This window comes from Bubalus kerabau, chromosome 4 (genome assembly GCF_029407905.1).
Source record: "Bubalus kerabau isolate K-KA32 ecotype Philippines breed swamp buffalo chromosome 4, PCC_UOA_SB_1v2, whole genome shotgun sequence".
NCBI classification, from domain to species: domain Eukaryota; kingdom Metazoa; phylum Chordata; class Mammalia; order Artiodactyla; family Bovidae; genus Bubalus; species Bubalus kerabau.
In genome coordinates, this window is record NC_073627.1 from 54,216,215 (window position 1) to 54,238,156 (window position 21,942).

The window sequence follows — 21,942 nt, forward strand, 5'->3', positions numbered from 1 at the left end:
ACCTGTGGCTCTCAGGCTCGGCTGCCCTGAGGCATGTGGGATCTTCCCAGACCAGGGGTCAAACCCATGTCCCCTGCTTTGGGAGGCGGATTCTCCTGCACTGGGAGGATGAGCCCATTTATTTTTGAAATACAACTGACCTACAACACTATGTTAGTTCCTGTTATCAAGTCTTGCCATTTGTGGATCAATGGATCTGGAGGATATTATGCTAAATGAAATCAATCAGACAAGAAATGAAAAATACTGTATGATTTCACTTATGTGTGGAAACAAATGTAACAAAACAGAGACAGAGGCAATAGAAGCAGAGTACAAACAGGATTCTCAACCACTGGACCACCGGGCAAGTCCTCTGAATGAGTTTTTTTAAGAGAGGAGTTTCTCCAGAGCAACTAAATAAATAAATAAATATTTTTGAAACAAGAAGAAAAAAAGAGGAGGGTTTCTATTCCTACCGCCCTCTGGCTTTCCGCAAAGTAAGCCCCTCTGGTCTTCAAAACCAAAGGTTCTGGAGGCTCATCCTCCCAGGGCAGGACCCCTGGGCTGGGAGCCTGACGTATGTCTTGGACCTCTTGCTCCCTGCAGAGAACCCCTGCGATTGTAACTATCCTCTTGTTTGGGGATTGTTCACCTGAGACTGTGGGTTTTGACTACACCACATCTCCACCCCTCCTCCTATCTCATTGTGCTTCCTTGTTTATAGCTTTAGTTGTAGAAGATGTTATTTTGCTAGTCTTCAGGTCTTTCTCATCAATCAGTTCAGTTCAGTTGGTCAGTCGTGTCCGACTCTTTGCGACCCCATGAATCACAGCGCTCCAGGCCTCCCTGTCCATCACCAACTCCAGGAGTTCACTTAAACTCACGTCCATTGAGTCGGTGATGCCATCCAGCCATCTCATCCTCTGTCGTCCCCTTCTCCTCCTGCCCCCAATCCCTCCCAGCATCAAGATCTTTTCCAATGAGTCAACTCTTCGCATGAGGTGGCCAAAGTATTGGAGTTTCAGCTTCAGCATCAATCCTTCCAATGAACACCCAGGACTGATCTCCTTTAGGATGGACTGGTTGGATGTCCTTGCAGTCCAAGGGACTTTCAAGAGTCTTCTCCAACACCACAGTTCAAAAGCATCAATTCTTCGGCGCTCAGCTTTCTTCACAGTCCAACTCTCACATCCAGTTGTTCTGTAAATAGTTATAATTTTGGTGGACCCATGGGAGGAGATGAGCCCAGGGTCTTCCAACTCTGCCATCTTACCATTCCCCTGATTAAGACCCTGACTTAAGTTTTAACTGGACAGTTTGGCTGCTCTGTTGAGAAAAGACTGAAGAAGAGCAATGGAATAAGCAGAGCAGGGAAGAAGCAGGGAGAGCTTTTGCAGTAACCCAGGAGAGGAAAAGTTTGGGCTTGGGTCAAGGTTGCAGCATTGTAGGAAGAAGTCAGGAGGGAACTGATTCTGAATGCATTTTGAAGGTAGATTTGACAGGGTTCTTTCATGGAACTGGGGTAGAAGAAAAAGAGTATCAAGCATGATCTCGGGTTTTCAAACCTGAGCAGAATGGGATTGAACCCAGGTCTTTTGCACAAGCTTTTTTGTGTAATCGATGACACAGAGAATTTGGCAGGAGTCAGTCCTTCAAACCTCAAAATAGTAACATCAAGTTTAGGAAGTGTTTCCCATGACAAAACCTTTTTGGAATAGCTCTGAACCTATGTAAACATGTAATCGAAAAATCATTTCTACTGGAGAAATTTAAGCCAGTTTACCATTATAAGATACAAAGAGTGGCTTTGTTTTTAAATCTCTTCCAAGGGCTCTAAAATGCTTCACAAATCCCCTATGGCCAGTTCCTTCACCTCAACAACAAAGCCATTTCAAAAGCGGAAAGTCACGAGGCATGAAAGAGGCATGAAAATTTAGGTCAGGAAAGCTAATGATAAGAAAATAGCACAAAGCTAATCACAATGCTTAGTTAATGTAAATAGAACTCTGGGTCTTACAAAACTGTTCAAAGATGACCTAAACAGAAAACAAAACCATTCCTCTTATTTCCTAGTGCAAGAGGAAGCCTAAGGAAATTGCTTAGGGCATTCACAGGATGAAATGTTCCTGGTCAATAAAAAGTTCAAGATTAATATTAAGTATGTACAACACAGCTGTTGGGTTTTCTCAGAAAATTATCCAAAATGCTTAGAAGCCAGTTTCTCTACATGACAACAACAAACTGTCACGGATTCCTGACTTTCCTGCCTTAATAAGGGATAATTCAAATGCGTACAACAGCTTGTGCCACCCTACTCTGAAAAAGCAAAATTCAAAAACTTTCAAGGGATGGAAAAAGTGTGAATACTCATCAGCAAGCTCCCCTAGAAAGGAAAGGAAGAGGAAGTGGTGTCTTTTGCTGGCTTGTCATGGTGCCCACATCTTCAAGTCACCAGCCAGAACTGAGGGTGAAACTTGAGAATGCAAAAGGTTCAACATTGCAAAGTTGGTTTGATCATTCACATGAGGATTAAATCCACAACTTTGGCCTCATCACCAGGTCCTAATTAACTTTAACCAGTCCTTTCTGTCAGAGATTAGCATACTATGATTTATGGACTAAGTATAGCTTGTTTTTTTTTTTTTTTTTTTTTTTTGGATTACTCACAAGATAAGAATGGTCTTTACATTTTTAGATGGTTGAAGAAAAAAATCAAAAGAAGAAAAATAGTTTGTGAAAAGGGAAAATTACATAAAATGCAAATTTCGGTGTCCATAAATAAATTTTGATGGGAACACAAGCCAGCTTATCGATCTAGGTAGTCTCTCTGGTTGCTTTTGCATTATAACAGCAGAGTTAAGTAGTCATGACAGAGACCCTATAACCTGCAACCTAAAATATATACTATGTAATCCTTTACAGAAAAAGTTTGCCAGCTCCCTACTCATAGTCACACTGATATATACAAGATAGAAATCACACTTGAAAAACTTACATTTCCAAATGCAATTGAGGACACATCCTAGAAATGGAAAAGCACAGAAATGAAACTCATTAATGTTGCATGAATCTGGCTCTGACCTGCAGCGTATGGTGTTCATTCTTTCCAGATAGTAGAAAGGAGAGTGATCACTTTTCCAAGAAAGGAAAGGGATCCTAATCCATTTTATCAGCTAGAATCTGATACTATTCATGCTTTCTGCTCTCAGATTGTTCTTTTTCATGGTGAGTTAGTAAAAGACAAAAGGGTGCTTAGACTCAGATAATAGTTCAGTCAACATGCATGTAGTTGGATTAAAACTTATAGAGAAGGTTTTCAGAGCAGAGACCTTGCTTGCCTTTTTTCACTACTCGTACACTGTTGCTAAGTCGCTTCAGTCATGTCCAACTCTTTGTGACCCTGTGGACTGTAGCCCGCTAGGCTCCTCTGTCCATGGGATCCTCCATGCAAGAATACTGAAGTGGGTTGCTGGGTTGCCATGCCTTCCTCCAGGGGATCTTCCTGACCCCTGGGGTCGAACCCTTGTCTCTTACGTCTCCTGCCTTGGCAGGCGGGTTCTTTACCGTTAGTGCCACCTGGGAAGTACACTAGAACCTCCCCATTTAAGCACTCAAATATCTGCACACACTTAGGAAGAAAGTTGGCTACTAGATCTCGTATTTTCTGCAAGCAACAAATGAAACATCCGGTTCTTGGCCTCTGATTGATTGCTCTGGGGAAACTGGACTAGCAACACCTGAGACCTCTGCCCTACTTCAGGATTAGAATCCTCAAGATCCGAGTGGCCCCTTGTCTCCGTCTCCATGCTTATGTCAAAGGGCAAGTATAGTTATTATCGAGTAAAGACTCCACAGAAAGATTTGTTTCTTATTCCAGCTTACTGGCTTGGCCAACATTAGACAGTCCGTGGGGCGGTATAAACAGAGTCACATTGATAATGCTGCTCAGCCTCTCTACCTCCTCTTTCTACAGTCAAAGCTCTTTCCTTCTTGAAGTATTTTTCAAAGACTGTCAATTATGTGGGAAGAAAATACTGGCCAACACAAAACTCAAACCAGAATGCTCTTATTTACACAGAGAAGCCATTTCATCCTCACTTCATTTTCACTAAATACTGAAAGAAACTCATAGATCCTTTAGCTAATTTTTTTCTTGCAAATTTGGAATTAACCACATTATCTGAAATATTAACCCTGAAGCATGTTGCTGTGTCCCCCAAAAGAGTGTTTCTATAACTCAGCTTCTCTTTCCTAACTCTTTTCAACTTGAAGGGTTTTGTTGTTGGGCTTGATTTTTGCTTCTTTGGCTGCTCTGGGTTTCTCTGTTTGCAGCAGGTAGGGGCTTCTCTAGTTGTGGTACACAGGCTTAGTTGCCTCATGGCACGTGGGGTCTTAGTCTCCCAACCAGGGATGGAACCTGTGACCCCTGCATTGGAAGGCAGATTCTTAACCACCAGACCCCCAGGGAAGTCCCTCAACCTGAGGTTTAAATGAAGATCTACCAAGTACCTCATAGTATTTTGCCAAGTTGGGAAAGAAGGACATAACAGAGCTGAATGAGATGAGCTTCTTGCGCTCCAGAAGCTCCATGCAATAACAGTTATTTTTCGTCTGTGTGACTGCAACACCCCAAGGCAAAATGAAATATATTCCTATGCTACACATTACAGACAAGAAAAAAAATAAAAGAAATCTCTACTCCATTAAACAGAATTTATGTTAGTTTTATGAAAACAACAAAAATTCCAATGAGAGAACTTGAGTGTTTTTATGCTATCGTTTAAGATCTCTCAAAGATTGTTGTCTAAGTAGTCTCAAGAGATAAACAGTCAGAACACTGCTGGTTTTCCAAATATTAAGTAAAATGCTCTACTAGCTAAGAATAAATTTTTCCTTTTGCCTACCATAAAAAGAAAGGAAATACAGAGAAAGCAGTCAGATCACCAGATTCTCTCCAGGTTCAGACACAAAAAATTAATCCTTATTGCATATAATTTTGCCTTCAGAAAAACCTCAGTGTGAATAGTCTATGATTTATTTGATCATCAACCTTGGGCAATCCCTGGAACTCTCTGAGCCTCTGTCTCTTCATGACTACTTCATAGAACTTCTGTGAGAATCAAGGAAAGCAATGTATATAAATATGCCTTATAAATTATAATTCCCGGGGCTTCCCTGGTGGTCCGGTGGTTAAGAATCTGCCTTGCAATGCAGGGGACATGAATTCAATCCCTGGTCAAGGAACTAAGATCCCAGATGTCTTGGAGCAACTGAGCCCAGGCATCACAACCAGTGACCGCAGATGCCACAACTGGAGAGTACGTGCACAGCAACAAAAGATCTCGCATGACTCAGGAAAGATCACGAGTGCCACAACTGAGACCTCACGCAGCCAAATAAATAGATAAATATTTTTTAAAGTTATAATTCTTCACCATTCCCTGGGGAGTAAGGACAGCATCTTATTTCTTATCAAATTCCCAATGTCTAGGACAGTGCCTGTTACCTAGAAGATATTTAATTTTGAATGAAGGAATTCTTTACTACGTTAGTACCAGTTGTTTATAGCAAAATTTTACTATAGTTTGTGGATTTTTTTCTATGAGTTAGCTTTTGTTTTATTTTATTTGGGCTTTTTAGATTTTACGTATGAGTGAAGTCATACAATTTTTGTCTTTCTCTGAGTTTCTGGATTAATAACAGGGTAGTAACTGAATATAAGATGCCAAGTTAGAAACTGTCCTTGGACTATTTAGCTCTTATTTTGAGTCTTTCTCTCTAAAATATGGTTTTCCTTAACAATAAGGTCCTACTGTGTAGCACAGGAAGCTATATTCAATATCCTGAGATAAATCATAATGGCAAAGAATATAAAAAAAGAATGTTTATATGTGTGTAACTGAGTCACTGCTCTTTAGCAGAAATTAGCACAACATTGTAAATCAACTAGATGTCAATAAAAATGTTTAATAATAAAAAATACAAATAAACCTAAATAAATATATAATTAAAACATTATTTTCCTGAAAGTAGGGCCCAATCACAGAGTTGTATACACATTAGACACTCCACATGAGTGTATAAATTAAGGAAATTGAATGTGCACTTTTAAGGGAAAAAGTCATTCCAAGACTGATAGTGTTGATGCCTTTTATTTTGAAGACATTTTTACTAACAGCCTCAGTTGGATATTATGCTTAAAGTTTCCAACAAACTGCTTTCAACAGTTTGCAACGACCCAGCCACATTTCTCTCAAATTTTCTGAGAATAATGGCACACACTTTTGAGGCAGCTTGCCAAAGTTCTGTGATATGAAACAGTTTTTCTCAGCAAGAAGTGGCTAATTTTGATGGGGCTCAAAGTCACACCGGCATCTCTTTAACTCAGGTTCCAATCAATTAAACTAACCACATAGAACAATGACAAAGATATCAGGTAAATTAAAAGATCAAGTAGGATTGGAGGCACTGGGGGTGCGAAGCAGCATGGTTAAATCCCAAAGATCAAATACCCTCAAAACTTTTGGTTTAAAACAAAAAATTTATTTTCAAAGTTTTCTGTTTTTCTCTAACTTATCTATATTGTTAGACCCTACTTCTTTTGGATTGTTCGTCTTTTCTTTCATCATTTGTATGAGCTCTGTGTTTACTAAAGAACTTCATCTTTCAACTCCGTGTGTCTGTGCGTGCGTGCGTAATTGTGTCCAACTCTTTGCAACCTCATGAACTGTAGCCTGGCAGGGTTCTCCATCCATGGAATTTTCCAGGCAAGAACACTAGAGTGGGTTGCCACTTCCTACTCCAGGGGATCTTCCCGACCCAGGGATGGAACCCATGTCTCTTGCATCTCCTGCATTAGCCGGCAGATTATTTACCACTAGCGCTACCTGGCGGAGAAGGCGATGGCACCCCACTCCAGTACTCTTGCCTGGAAAATCCCATGGATGAAGGAGCCTGGTAGGCTGCAGTCCATGGGGTCACGAAGAGTCGAACAAGACTGAGCAACTTCCCTTTCACTTTTCACTTTCATGCATTGGAGAAGGCAATGGCAACCCACTCCAGTGTTCTTGCTTGGAGAATCCCAGGGAAGGGGGAGCCTGGTGGGCTGCCGTCTATGGGATCACACAGAGTCGGACAGGACTGAAGCGACTTAGCAGCAGCAGGAGCATTACCTGAGAAGCCCTTTTAACTACCATGTGTGCTGCAAATAATTCTCACAGTTTGACTTGAGGGTATTTTTGGACACATAGGAAATACAGATTTGTAATAGTTCACTGAGGTATAACTCATGTATCATGCAATTCCAGAAAATTTGGTTTTTATGTAGTCAAATGTATCAGTCTCCTTCTTTGCTTTTGTGTTTTATTTATTTTCTTCCAGTTTTATTGAGATGTGATTGACATACAGCACTATGTATGTTTAAGGTATACAGCAATGATTTGACTTGCATACATGATGAAATGATTATCACAGTAACTATGGTGAAAATTCATCATCTCACATAAATATAAATTTTTAAAAATAGAAAAAAGTTTGTCCTTGTGATGAGAACTCAGGATTTGCACTCTTAACAACTTTCATATGTAATGTATAACAGTGTTAGTTGTATTTTTCATGTGGTACATTACATGCTAGTACTTATTTATCTTATAACTGGAATTTTGTACCTTTTGATTGCCTTCATTCAATTTCTGCCTACCCCTTCCCTCTCAGACAACCACAGATCTGATCTCTGGTTTATTTTGTTTGTTTGTTTTGTTTTGTTTTTGGTCATGCCACACAGCATGTGGGACCTTAGTTCCCAGACCAGGGATCGGACCCACATCCCCTCCATTGGAAGCACAAAGTCTTAACCACAGGACCATGCCAAGTAAGTCCTGACTTCCTTTTATGTGAGTTTCTTTGTTTTTGAAGTATAATTGACCTACAATACTATGTTAGTTCCTGTTACACATGGTGATTTCGTGTTTCTATATATTTCAAAATGATCACCTCGATAAGTCTAGTTACAAACACAATACAAAGGTGTTGAAAGTCGCTCAGTCAAGTCCGACTCTTTGCGACCCCATGGACTGTAGCCTTCCGGGCTCCTCTGTCCATGGAATTCTCCAGGCCAGAATACTGGAGTGGATTCTCTTCTCTAGCGGATCTTCCAAACCCAGGGATCGAACACAGATCTCTTACATTGCAGGTGGATTCTTTAACACTTGGGAAGCCCAAGAATACAGGAGTGGGTAGCCTATCCCTTCTCCTGCAGATCTTCCCTACCCAGGAATCAAATTGGTATCTCCTGTATTGCAAGTGGATTTTTACCAGCTGAACTACCAGTTATAAACTGTATTCTTTTTTTTTTTAATTTTACATAATTGTATTAGCTTTGCCAAACATCAAAATGAATCTGCCACAGTAAGCTGTATTCTTAACACTGTATATTTCATACCCATGACTCATTTATTTTGCAGCTGGAAGTTTGTATTTTTAATTTCTTTCACCTACTTCTTTCCTCTCCTCACTTGCTACTGGCAACCATCTGTTTTTTCTATCTATGACTTCTGTTTTGTTCTGTTGGTTCATTTGTTTTGTTTTTTAGATTGCACATATAAGTGAAATCATATATATTTTTCTAACTTTTCATTTAGCATAATACCTTCTAGGTCCATTCATGTTGTCACATATGGCAACACTTCATTCTTTTTTCATGGCTGGGTAGTATTCCATTATATGTAATATATATATATATATATTTGGTATATCTTTATCCATTCATCTACAAACGGGTACTTAGGTTGCTTCCACACAGTGGCTGTTAAATAATGCTGCAATGAACATAAAGATGCATATATCTGATTAGTGGTGCTGAACACAGATGCTCATGAATCTGTTGGCCGTCTGTATGTCTTTTTTTGGAAAAATACCCATTCAGATCCTCAGCCCATTTTTAAATCAGGTTGTTTATTTTTTTGATGTTGAGTTGTATGAGTTCTTTGTATATTTTGGATATTAACCTCTTATCAGATATTTTGTTTGCAGATATTTGCTCCCATTCAGTAAGTGGCCTTTATGTTTTGTTGTAGTTTGCTGTGCAAAAGCTTTTTAATCTGATATAATCCCATTTGGTTATTTTTGTTTTTGTTTCCCTTGCTTGAGGCGACATATCCAAAAATGTATTACTAAGACCAGTGTCAAAAAGCTTACTGCCTGTGTTTTCTTCTTGAACTCTTATGGTTTCAGGTTTAACACTTGAGTCTTTAATCCATTATAATTTATTTTGTGCATGGTGTGAGAAAATAGTTCAGTCTCATTCTTTTGCATGTAACTATCCAATTTTCCCAAAACCATTTATTAAAGAGACTTTCTTTTCCCATTGTATATTCTTGCTTCCTTTGCCAAAGATTAGTTGCCCAGTCAACTGGGCTCTCTATTCTGTCCCATTTACCTATATGTCTGTTTTTGTGCCAATACCATACTGTTTTCATTACTGTAGCTTTATAATATAGTCTGTAATCAGGAAAACCATCCCCAAGAAAAAGTATGCAAGAAGGCAAAATGGTTGTCTAAGGAGGACTTACAAATAGCTGGGGACAGAAATGAAAGGCAAAAGAGAAAGGGAAAGATATACCCACCTGAATGCAGAGTTCCATAGAATAGCAAGGAGAGATAAGAAAGCCTTCCTAAGTGAACAGTGCAAAAAAATATAGGAAAACAATAGAACAGGAACGAATAGAGATCTCTTCAAGAACACTGGAGATACCAAGGGAATATTTCATGCAAAGATGGGCACAATAAAGGACAGAAATGGCAAGGACCTAACAGAAGCAGAAGATATTAAGAAGAGGTGGCAAGAATACACAGAAGAACTGTACAAAAAAGGTCTTATTGACCTGGATAACCACAAAGGTGTGATCACTCACCTAGAGCCAGACATCCTGGAGTGTGAACTCATTTGGGCCTTAAGAAGCATTACTACAAACAAAGCTAATGGAGGTGATGGAATTCTAGCTGAGCTATTTCAAATCCTAAAAGATAATGCTGTTAAAGTGCTGCACTCAATATGACAACAAATCTGGAAAGTTCAGCAGTGCCCACAGGACTGGAAAAAGTCGGTTTTCATTCCAATGCCAAAGAAGGGCAATACCAAAGAATGTTCAAACTGCCATACCATTGCACAGGCAATTGTAGATACTAGCAAGGTAATGCTCAAAATCCTTCAAGCTAGGCTCCAGCAGTACATGAACCAAGAACTTCTAGATGTTCACTTGTCACCCTGTATATTGTCACCCTATTTATTTAACGTCTATGCAGAGTGCATCATGTGAAATGCCAAACTGGATAACTTACAGGCTGGAATCAAGATTGCCGGGAGAAGTATCAATAACTTCACATATGCAGATGACACCACCCTGATAGCAGAAAGTGAAGAGAAACTAAAGAGCCTCTTGATGAAAGTGAAAGAGAAGTAAAAAAGCTGGCTTAAACCTTAACATTCAAAAGATGAAGATCTTCTGTAAAGCAATTATCAATTATCCTTCAATAAAAAATAAATTTTTTTTTTAAAAAAGACCATGGCATCTGGTCCCATCGCTTCATAGCAAATAGATGGGGGAAAAGTGGATACAGTGATACATTTTTTTTTCTTGGGCTCCAAAATCACAGCAGATGGTGAGTGCAGCCATGAAATTAAAAGATGTTTGCTCCTTGAAAGAAAAGCTATGACAAACTTAGACAGCATATGAAAAAGCAGAAACATCACTTTGCTGACAAAGGTCCATATAGTCAAAGCTATGGTTTTTTCAGTAGTCATGTATGGATGTGAGAGTTGGATCATAAGAAAGGCTGAGCACTGAAAAATTGATGCTTTTGAATTGTGCTGGAGAAGACTCTTAAGAGTCCCTTGGACTCTTAAGCAAGGAGATCAAGCCAGTTAATCCTAAAGGAAATCAGCCCTGAATATTCATTGGAAGGACTGATGCTGAAGCTGAAGCCCCAATATTGTGGCTACCTGATACAAAGAGCAGATGCATTGGAAAAGACCTTGATGCTGGGAAAGATTAAGGGCAGGAGAATGGGGTGAGAGGATGAGATGGTTGGATGGCATCACTAACTCATTGGGTATGAGTTTGAGCAAACTCCAGGAGATGGTGTAGGACAGAGAAGCCTGGTGTGCTGCAGTTCATGGGGTTGCAAAGAGTTAGACGTAACTTAGCGACTGAACAACAACAACCATATTGTTTTAATTACTGTAGCTTTTTAATATAATTTGTAATCAGGGAGTGTGATGCTTCCAGCTCTGTTCTTTCTCAAATTGTTTGGCTATTGTGTTTCCATGCAAACTTTAGAATTATTTGTTCTGGTTCTATGAGAAATATCATTAGTATTTTCATAGGGATTGCACTGAATCTGTAGATTGCCTTGGGCAGTGTGATCATTTTAACAATATGAATTCTTCCAATCCATGAGCAGAGTGTATGTTTCCATCTTTTTGTGTGTGTCTTCAATTTTTCATCATTGATATACAGTTCTTTGAATACAGGCGTTTATACCTAGGAATTTTATTCTTTTTTATGTAATTGTCAATGGGATTGTTTTCCTAATTTCTTCTTCTGATAGCTAGTTGTAAATGTATAGAGTTACAACAGATTTCAATATATTAATTTTTTTCTGTCAGACGACAGTGGACTTTTTCTCCTTTTAAAAACATATTTACTTATTTTTATTTTTGGCTGTGTTGTGCCCATTGCTGTGTGCAGGCTTTTCTCTAGGTGTGGAGAGTGGAGGCTACACTCTAGTTGCAGTGTTGGCTTCTTTCAGCAGCAGCTTCTCTTGTTGCAGAGCATGGGCTCCAGGGAACTCAGCCTTCACTAGCTGCAGCCCACAGGCTCAAAAGTTGGGGCTCTTGTATTCCGGAGCGCAGGCTCGTTGTTGTGGAGCACAGGTTTGGTTGCCCTGTGGCATGTGGAATCTTCCTAGACCAGAGACAGAACCTGTGTCTCCTACACTGTTGGATTCGTAACCATTGGGCCACCAGGGAAGTCCTTCCCCTACAATTTAAATGACTGTATGTCAGGAATGTCATAGAAGATATTTCTTCCAAGCCTGGCAGAATCTCAGACTTGACCCTAAAGCAAATACCAGTTGTATAGGAGAATAGAGGTTAAGGAGCAAAATGTAAACAATATTTCAAAGATAGTGTAGAGAATGATCATGGAACAAAAAAGTGACCTCTATCTGATTCTGCAGGAGGAAGCAATTAATATCCTCAGGAAAAAAATAGGGTACCAGTGAGGCTACAGGGTTTCTGTTGGTTGGGAATTTTTTCAAGAATTAGTGGTAACAGTTTCAAGAAGTCAAAAGAAATACACCAGAAATTCAAAATACAGTAAAAGCTCTTTAACTTTGATACTCTCCCATAGAAACTCTTCAAAAGCAATTTGCCAGATTTTAAATTTGTTTTTAATCAGAGTTCAGGTTTAGATATTATTGAAATCAAAACAAGTTTTGTAAGAAAACTTTCACTTTTGAATAAGGAAGAGGTAAGACAGACCAGTATCATGAAAATCCTTCCCAATGCATTGTTATGGTCATAACAATATATGTTTTCACTAATGCCTCAAAAAAAAAAAAAAGTGTTAGTCACTCAATCATGTCCTACTCTTTGCAATCCCACAGACTGTAGCCTGCCAAGGCTCCTCTGTCCATGGAATTCTCCAGGCAAGAATGCTGAAATTGATAGCCATTCCCTTCTCCAGGGGCTCTTCCTGACCCGGGGTTCTAACCCAGGTCTCCTGCATCGCGGGTGGATTCTTTGAGGTCTGAGCCACTAGGAAAGCCCCATTAGTGACTCAAAATATCCCATGAATAGAATAAGTTTGGATAATTAGCACAGAATAGATCACAAAAAGAGAAAAGTAAGTTATAGAACAATATGAATACTGTGATATAATTTGTGATACAATGGAATGATTTGTTTATACCTGAAAATATTCCAAACACGTGACAGACAATTGTCATCTTTGGGATATGAAGCTAAATGAAGAAAGAGTGATCCTTTTTTTCTTTTTTTTTTAACTCTATGGTCTGTAATTGATGTATTTTAAAAGCATAACATTTTTACCCTATTATGTTTCCTTAAGACTAGAAAACATGTACCAGAAAAGTCATGTAAGTTAGAACACAGACACCAAAAGTACATTCATTAATAAAGTGTAGAGTGAAACAAGATGATCTTTTTTTGTAGACTAGATGTGGACAAAGCAGCAAAGCATAGGAAATTTGAGTTATAAACCAAAGTGAGCATCAAGGAGCTGGAATGAGTTGCCTCCCATCATTATAAAAGCTCCCAATCACTGGAAGAACATAATTAGAGAGTAAATACTCTTTGATCACGGATAGAAATGTTTCTGTTTGGATAATTTTGGAATACATGATCAACAAATGCTAAAATTGTAAAGGTATTAAAATCTAAAATATTTCCATTTATCCCAATTCTGTGTAAGGACAGATGAAATGGGAATTCCCTGGTGGTCCAGCGGTTAGGACTCAGTGCTTTCACTGCTGAGGGCTGGGGTTCAATCCCTGGTCGGGGAACTAAGATTCCAGAAGCTGGACATTGTGACACCACACCCACCCACCCAGCAAAAGGCAGATGAAATAAACATTTATCTCCCCAAATTGTCAGTCTTGTTAGACCTACTAATAACTGTAAAAATTGTTTTTAATTTTTAATTGTGATGAAAAACACATAACACAAAATTTACTATATTAATTTTTGTTTGTTTTGGATGGAGTTTAAATAAAATATCAGTTGGCCAATTACACACATATAGACTTTCCCATTTTGTCTTCAAATGAGTAAGGTAGTATACTTTAGCAGAAATTACAGGCTCCCTTGGACTTCCCCTGTGGCTCAGCTGGTAAAAGACCTGTCTGCAATGTGGGAGACCTGGGTTCGATCCCTGGGTTGGGAAGATCCCCTGAAAAAGGGAAAGGCTACTTACTCCAGTATTCTGGCCTGGAAAATTCCATGACTATACAGTTCATGGGGTCACAAAGAGTAGGACACGACTGAGTGACTTTGACTTCACTTTTGTAACCTCTGGAGATGACTCTGTAGATGAAAAATCCTATTTATTCACCACCCCAAATTTATCAAATCTATTTTGAACTTACTTTCTAAAATCATGTTTTTATTTAATCCATCTTAACTATTTTTAACTGTACAGTTCAGTGGCATTAAATCTATTCACACTGTTGTGCATCCATCACTACCATCTATTTCCAGAACTTTCTTTCATCTTGAAAAACTGAAACTGTATCCTTTTAACAATAGCTTTTTATGCGCTTTTGCCCCAGTCCTTGGAAACCACCATTATACTTTCTGTCTCCATGAATTTAATTGCTCTGGGTACTTTGTATTAAGTGGACTCATAAAATATTTGTATTTTTGTGATCAGCTTATTTCTTTCAACATATTGTCTTCAAAGTTCAAACATAATGTCTTCAAAATGCCAACATCTGCTGGATCATTGAAAAAACAAGAGAGTTCCAGAAAAACATCTATTTCTGCTTTATTGACTATGCCAAAGCCTTTGACTGTGTGGATCACAATAAATGGTGGAAAATTCTGAAAGAGATGGGAATACCAGACCACCTAACCTGCCTCTTGAGAAACCTATATGCAGGTCAGGAAGCAACAGTTAGAACTGGACATGGAACAACAGACTGGTTCCAAATAGGACAAGGAGTACGTGAAGGCTGTATATTGTCACCCTGCTTATTTAACTTCTATGTAGAGTACATTATGAGAAACGCTGGACTGGAAGAAGCACAAGCTGCAATCAAGACTGCCGGGAGAAATATCAATAACCTCAGATATGCAGATGACACCACTCTTATGGCAGAAAGTGAAGAGGAACTAAAAAGCCTCTTGATGAAAGTGAAAGAGGAGAGTGAAAAAGTTGGCTTAAAGCTCAACATTCAGAAAATGAAGATGATGGCATCTGGTCCCATCACTTTATGGCAAATAGATGGGGAAACAGTGGAAACAGTGTCAGACTTTATTTTGGGGGGCTTCAAAATCACTGCAGATGGTGACTGCAGCCATGAAGTTAAAAGACGCTTAGTCCTTGGAAGAAAAGTTATGTCCAACGTAGACAGCATATTCAAAAGCAGAGACATTACTTTGCCAACAAAGGTCTGTCTAGTCAAGGCTATGGTTTTTCCAGTAGTCATGTGTGGATGTGAGAGTTGGACTATGAAGAAAGCTGAGCACCAAAGAATTGATGCTTTTGAACTGTGGTGTTGGAGAAGACTCTTGAGAGTCCCTTGGACTGCAAGGAGATCCAACCAGTCCATTCTGAAGGAGATCAGCCCTGGGATTTCTTTGGAAGGAATGATGCTAAAGCTGAAACTCCAGTACTTTGGCCACCTCATGTGAAGAGTTGACTCATTGGAAAAGACCCTGATACTGGGAGGGATTGAGGGCAGGAGGAGAAGGGGACGACAGAGGATGAGAAGGCTGGATGGCATCACTGACTCGATGGACATGAGTCTGAGTGAACTCCGGGAGTTGGTGATGGACAGGGAGGCCTCCCGTGCTGCAGTCCATGGGGTCGCAAAGAGTCGGACACGACTGAGTGACTGAACTGAACTGAACTGAACTTCAAAGTTCATTCATGTTGTAGCATATTGCAGAATTTCCTTCCTTATTAAGGCTAATATTCTATTGTATGTATATTCCACATTTTGTTTATCCTTTCATCTGTTGATGGCTACTTGGGTTGCTTCCACCCCTTGACTAATGTGAATAATGTTCCTATGAACATGGGTATACAAATACCTTGACAAGTCCCTGCTTTTGATTTTTTTTTTTTTTTTTGGTATATGTAGCCAGAAGTGGAATTGTTGATCATATGGTAATACTATTTCTAATTTTTTGAGGAATGGCCTTATCCTTTTTCCATATCAGTCACACCACTTTGCAATCCTACCAACGGCACAGAAGTGTTCCAATTTCTCCACGATCTCTCCAATATTTGTTATTTTTTGGATAGTAGTCATTAAATAGTCTTAAATAGTAGTCATTCTAATAATTGTGAGATGGCTCTGATAACTCTTTATTTAATTTTTATTTATTTATATTTTTGGCTGTGCTGGGGCTGTGTTGCTGTACATGGGCTCTCTCTAGTTGCAGCAAGCGGGGCTACTCTCTAGCAGCGGCGTTTAGGCTTCAGAAGTTGCGGCTTGCGGGCTCTAGAGCGCTGGCTCAGTAGTTGGGGCACATGGGTTTACTTGCTCTGAGGTGTGTGAAATCTTCCCAGACCAGGGATCAAACCTGTGTCTCCTGCCCTGGCAGGCGGATTCCTAACCACTGGACCACCAGGGAAGTCCTTGATAACTTTTTAAAACAAGTGTTTGGGTGAAGTTATTCTAAAAACTGGTGAATTTGGAAAAAGACAATTTTTTTTTTTCCAGGAGAAAAACCTTGCCATAGTTCTCAGCATTTCCCACCTGAGCCAAGAGGTATTTTTCTTCCAAGATGATATCATTTATCTAAGTTTTGGGTAGGTCACATTTGGATTGCTGTTAGTCATTAAAAGGACCAGGTGTATCCGGTTGTGTTTTGCAAAAGTGCCTAAACGTTTCTTATTTCATAGTCACAAGACCTAACTCAACATGATGACTGCAGGAATATAACCCAGAAAAGGGGAAATGAATCAGCCACAGAGGAGAAGGGACTGAGCAAAGACTTGTAACGAGTTGAACAGTTCATCACACCTGTTACTTAAGTACACACAACTGTAGCTTCTTCATTGGTAAGATTTAACATTTGACCTCAAAGATCACAGAAAAGAGAAATGGTGAGACTCCTGGATTTTTTAAAGCTCAAATTTCTTTATTTGATAATATGGTGAAAATAGTTAGAATGAGGAAGTAAAAAAAAATATCCCCTGTGTAACACCATATGACATTTGAAAGAGGACCAGCACTGATGTAAATCAAATATTTGTTTAATCAAAATTATTCCTTGGAAGAGAAAAGAAAGCAATTACATAAGAGCTAATTTAATTCCTTTTACCAGGTGGTTCCCATGGTCATATTTAAGAAATTCAATGACAAAGGCTATGAGGAAAGAATCTGCCATTAACAGCAGTGTTGTGTGGTGAAACAGCTTTGAACTTGGTCTCTGAAGAAACAGGTTTGCATACTAGGTTTACCAGGCTTCCACGGTAGCTCAGACAGTAAAGAATCTGCCGGCAATGCAGGAGACCAGTGTTCGAGCCCTGAGTCGGGAAGATACCCTGGAGAAGGGAATGGCTACTCACTCCAGTATTCTTGCCTGGAGAATTGCATGGACAGAGGAGCCTGGTGGGCCACACCCCAGGGGGTCACAAAGAGTGGGACACGACTGAGTGACTTACAAGTTCACTTTCACTGGGTTCACCACCTTACTGGCTTGCAGTGTTTTACGAGTCACTTAACCCATCTGAGAAGGCAATGGCACCCTACTCCAGTACTCTTGTCTGGAAAATCCCATGGGCGGAGGAGCCTAGTAAGTTGCAGTCTATGGGGTTGCTAAGAGTTAGATATGACTGAGTGACTTCACTTTCACTTTTCACTTTCATGCATTGGGGAAGGAAATGGCAACCCACTCCAGTGTTCTTGCCTGGAGAATCCCAGGGATGGAGGAGCCTGGTGGGCTGCCGTATATGGGGTTGCACAGAGTCAGACACGACTGAAGTGACTTAGTATAACCCATCTCAGCTTCTGTTTATCTACAGATTAGAGATAATATCACAGGACTATGATAACAATTAAATAACATAATAGGTATGATAGCACTTGGCATATAAAAAGTATTGGATAAAAGTTAACATCACTCCTTTTTCCAAAGTAGGGCTGGAGTTTTCTAGTTATTTTGCAGAGCTTTAAGCTTGCATTCTTGGGCTCTGGACAATGTTTCTCATAACTTGAGTCACACATTTTTTGTATTCCCTCCAGAAATATCTTTCCCATCTCAGTCAATGGCTCCACCATCCAACTATTCAGTTGTGGAGGTCAAATCTACCCATCAACCTAGAGTTTTTCCTTTCTTCATCTGCCAAGTTCACTGGTGCTACCTCCAAAAAAGCTCTCAAATCCAGCCACTTCTCTCTACCTTCACTGTCACTGACATATCTCTATTTCCGTATTTTCCTTATTTATTTATTCACTCAGTCATTCCTCTGGCTGCAGCAGGTCTTAGCTGTGGCATACAGACTCTAAGCTGTGGCACGTGGGATCTGGTCTCCTGACCAGGGGTCGAACCTGGGTCCCCTGCTTTGGGAGGGCAGAGTCTTAGCCACTGGACCACCAGGGAAGTTCCCTCTTTTTGTTATAGTCATTTGTTTAGTTTTTAGTTTCCACTTATAAATGATAACATTCAGTATCTTTCTCCAAATTAATTCCCTAAGCATAATGCCCTCCAAGTCCATCCATATTGTAAATGACAGACTGAGTAGCATTATGTATATACATACACATACCACATCTTTTGAAAAAAAAAATTTTATTTATTTGGCTGTGCTGGGTCTTGGTTGCTGCTCAGGCTTTTTTCTGGTTGTGGAGAGTAGGGGGCCGCTCTTTGTCGAGGTGGGAGGCTTCTCACGGCAGTGGCTTCTCTTGCTGCAGAGCACAGGATCTAGGGTGTGCAGGCTTTTGCGGTTGTGGCTCCCAGGCTCTACAGCACACGCTCCACACTTGCAGCACACGGGCTTAGTCCCTCTTCAGCACGTGAGATCCCCCCAGACTCGGGCCTGAAACCACGTCTCCTGCATCCGCAGGCGGATTCTCTACCACTGAGCCACCAGGCAAGCCCTACCACATCTTCTTTATCCATTCCTCTGTTGATGGACACTTAGGTTGCTCACGTATCTTGGCTATTGTAAATAATGCTGCTATGAACATTGAGGTACAGGCTGCTGCTGCTGCTAAGTCGCTTCAGTCGTGTCCGACTCTGTGCGACCCCATAGACGGCAGCCCATCAGGCTCCACCGTCCCTGGGACTCTCCAGGCAAGAACACTGGAGTGGGTTGCCATTTCCTTCTTCAATGCATGAAAGTGAAAAGTGAAAGGGAAGTCGCTCAGTCGTGTCCGACTCTTAGTGACCCCATGGACTGCAGCCTACCAGGCTCCTCCACCCATGGGATTTTCCAGGTAAGAGTACTGGAGTGGGGTGCCATTGCCTTCTCCGTGAGGTACAGGAATCTTACCAAATTAGTGTTTTTGTTTGGATATATACCCAGGAGTGGACTTGCTAGATCATAGTCTACTTTTAGTATTTTTTAAAGGAACCTCCATACTATTTTCCACACTGGGTACATCAATTTACCTTCCCATCAGCTGGGTGGAAGTGTTCCCTTTGCTCCACATTCTCACCGACATTTGCTATTTGTGGTTCTATTTCCATCTTGTCCTTTTCCAAACTACCCCTGCTCGGCAGCAAGAATAATCTCTAAAAATATGCACGCTTCTATTACTTAAAATTCCTAATGGCACTTCAGTGCCCTTGGAGTAAAATACACATACGTCACCACGACCTGCCCAGATTTTTGCTTAGCTCTCCAACTTTGCAGGGCATCTCCAGTTTACTTGGCTCCAAGCACCGTGGCTTCCTTTCTGCTCCTTGAAAGCACCAAGCTCTCTCCCACATTTTGCACTTGTGGTTTCCTCTGCCACAAGCACTCTTCCCTCAGGCTTTATCTCACGCTTCAGGCTGAAATGCCACCTCCACAGAGAGGCCTTCCCTGGTCACTGAAGTTGCTACCTGCTTCCTCAGTCTGCTGCTGCTGCTGCTGCTAAGTCACTTCAGTCGTGTCCGACTCTGTGCGACCCCATAGACAGCAGCCCACCAGGCTCCCCCGTCCCTGGGATTCTCCAGGCAAGAATACTGGAGCGGGTTACCATTTCCTTCTCCAATGCATGAACATGAAAAGTGAAAGTGAAGTCGCTCAGTCGTGTCTGACTCTTAGTGACCCCATGGACTGCAGCCTACCAGGCTCCTCCGTCCATGGGATTTTCCAGGCAAGAATACTGGAGTGAGGTGCCATTGCCTTCTCCGCCTCAATCTTCTATCGCATCCTAATTAGCCATGATTAAGTTGCTTCCCTCTCAATTGAATATCTTCTTTTAAGGGCAGGAACTGTGTCTTGTTACCTCTGTATCCATAACACCTGGCCCAATGACAGGCACATGGGGGCACTTAGAGTTGTTGACTGAATGAATAACTAAGTGAATTAAGTGAAGGACTGTTGCTGAAGCTGAAGCACCAATACTTTGGCCACTTCCTGGAAGACCTGACTCATTGGAAAAGACCCTGATGCTGGGAAAGATTGAAGGTAGGAGGAGAAGGGGACGACAGAGGATGAGATGGTTGGATGGCATCACCAACTCGATGAATATGAGTTTGAACAAGCTCCGGGAGATAGTGCACAACAGGGAAGCCTGGCATGCTGCAGCCCATGAGGTCGCAAGGAGTCAGGCATGACTGAGCGACTGAACAACAACAATGCAAGGTGTTAACAGCAGGGGAAACTGAGAAAGGGAAGAAGGGTATATAAGAGCGTTCTACGCTATTGGCTTGATCGTCTGTGAACCTAAAACTGCTCAAACAAAACCAAGTCTATTTTTTTTTTAAAGGAAAATAAATTAAAAAAACAGTAAGGTTGGTTTTCAAACTGGTCAATGAAAGAGTTAACATAACTTTTAAAAAGCTTAGGTACAGAAAGAATCTAATCAAAAGGGAACCCTCCTACACTGTTGGTGGGAATGTAAATTGGTGCAGCCATTATGGAAAAGCAGTATGGAGGCTCCTCAAGAAGCCTAAAGTAGACTTGCCATATGATCCAGCAATCCCACACCTGGGCATATATCTGGAGAAAAGTAATTTGAAGAGACACATGCATCCCTATGTTCACAGCAGCACTATTTACAATAGCTAAAACCCAGAAAAAACCTCAGAGAAGGCAACGGCACCCCACTCCAGTACTCTTGCCTGGAAAATCCCATGGACAGAGGAGCCTGGTAGGCTGCAGTCCATGGGGTCACGAAGAGTTGGACACAACTGAGCGACTTCCTTTTCACTTTTCACTTTCATGCATTGGAGAAGGAAACGGCAACCCACTCCAGTGTTCTTGCCTGGAGAATTCCAGGGACGGGGGAGCCTGGTGGGCTGCCGTCTATGGGGTCGCACAGAGTCAGACACGACTGAAGCGACTTAGCAGTAGCAGAAAAAACCTAAATGTCCATTGACAAATGAATATCTAAAGAAGATGTGCCATAGATCACACAATGGAATACTACTCAGCCATAAAAGGAATGAAATTATGCCATTTGCAGCAACATGGATGGACCTGGAGATCATCATACTAAATGAAGTCAGAAAGAGAAAGACAAATTCTATGTGAGATCCCTCATATGTGGAATCTACAATATGACACAAATAAACTTACCTATCAAGTAGAAGCAAACTCACAGACATAGTGGCTGCAGGGAAGGAGCAGAGGGATGGATTGGGAGTTTGGGATTAGTAGAAGCAAGCTGTTACATATAGAATGGATAAACCAAAAGGCCTTACTGTATAACCTAGGGGACTATATTCAACAACCTGTAATCAGCCATAATGGAAAAGAATATGAAAAAGAATATGTGTGTATATATATATATATGTATATGAGTGAATCATTTTGCTCTGCACCAGAAATTAACACACTGTAAATCATCTATACTTCAATAAAATAAAAAATTTATTAAGTTACTTTACTGAAAAAAAAGAAAGTGGGGGGAAGCCTTGACATTTTGCATTGAAAATATTCATTTATTAAATTTCGGTTGTGCTGGGTCTTCGGCTTTCTCTAGTTGCAGCGAGCGTGGGATAGTCTGTTCCGGTGTGTGGGCTTCTCATCGTGGTGGCTTCTCTTGCTGGGA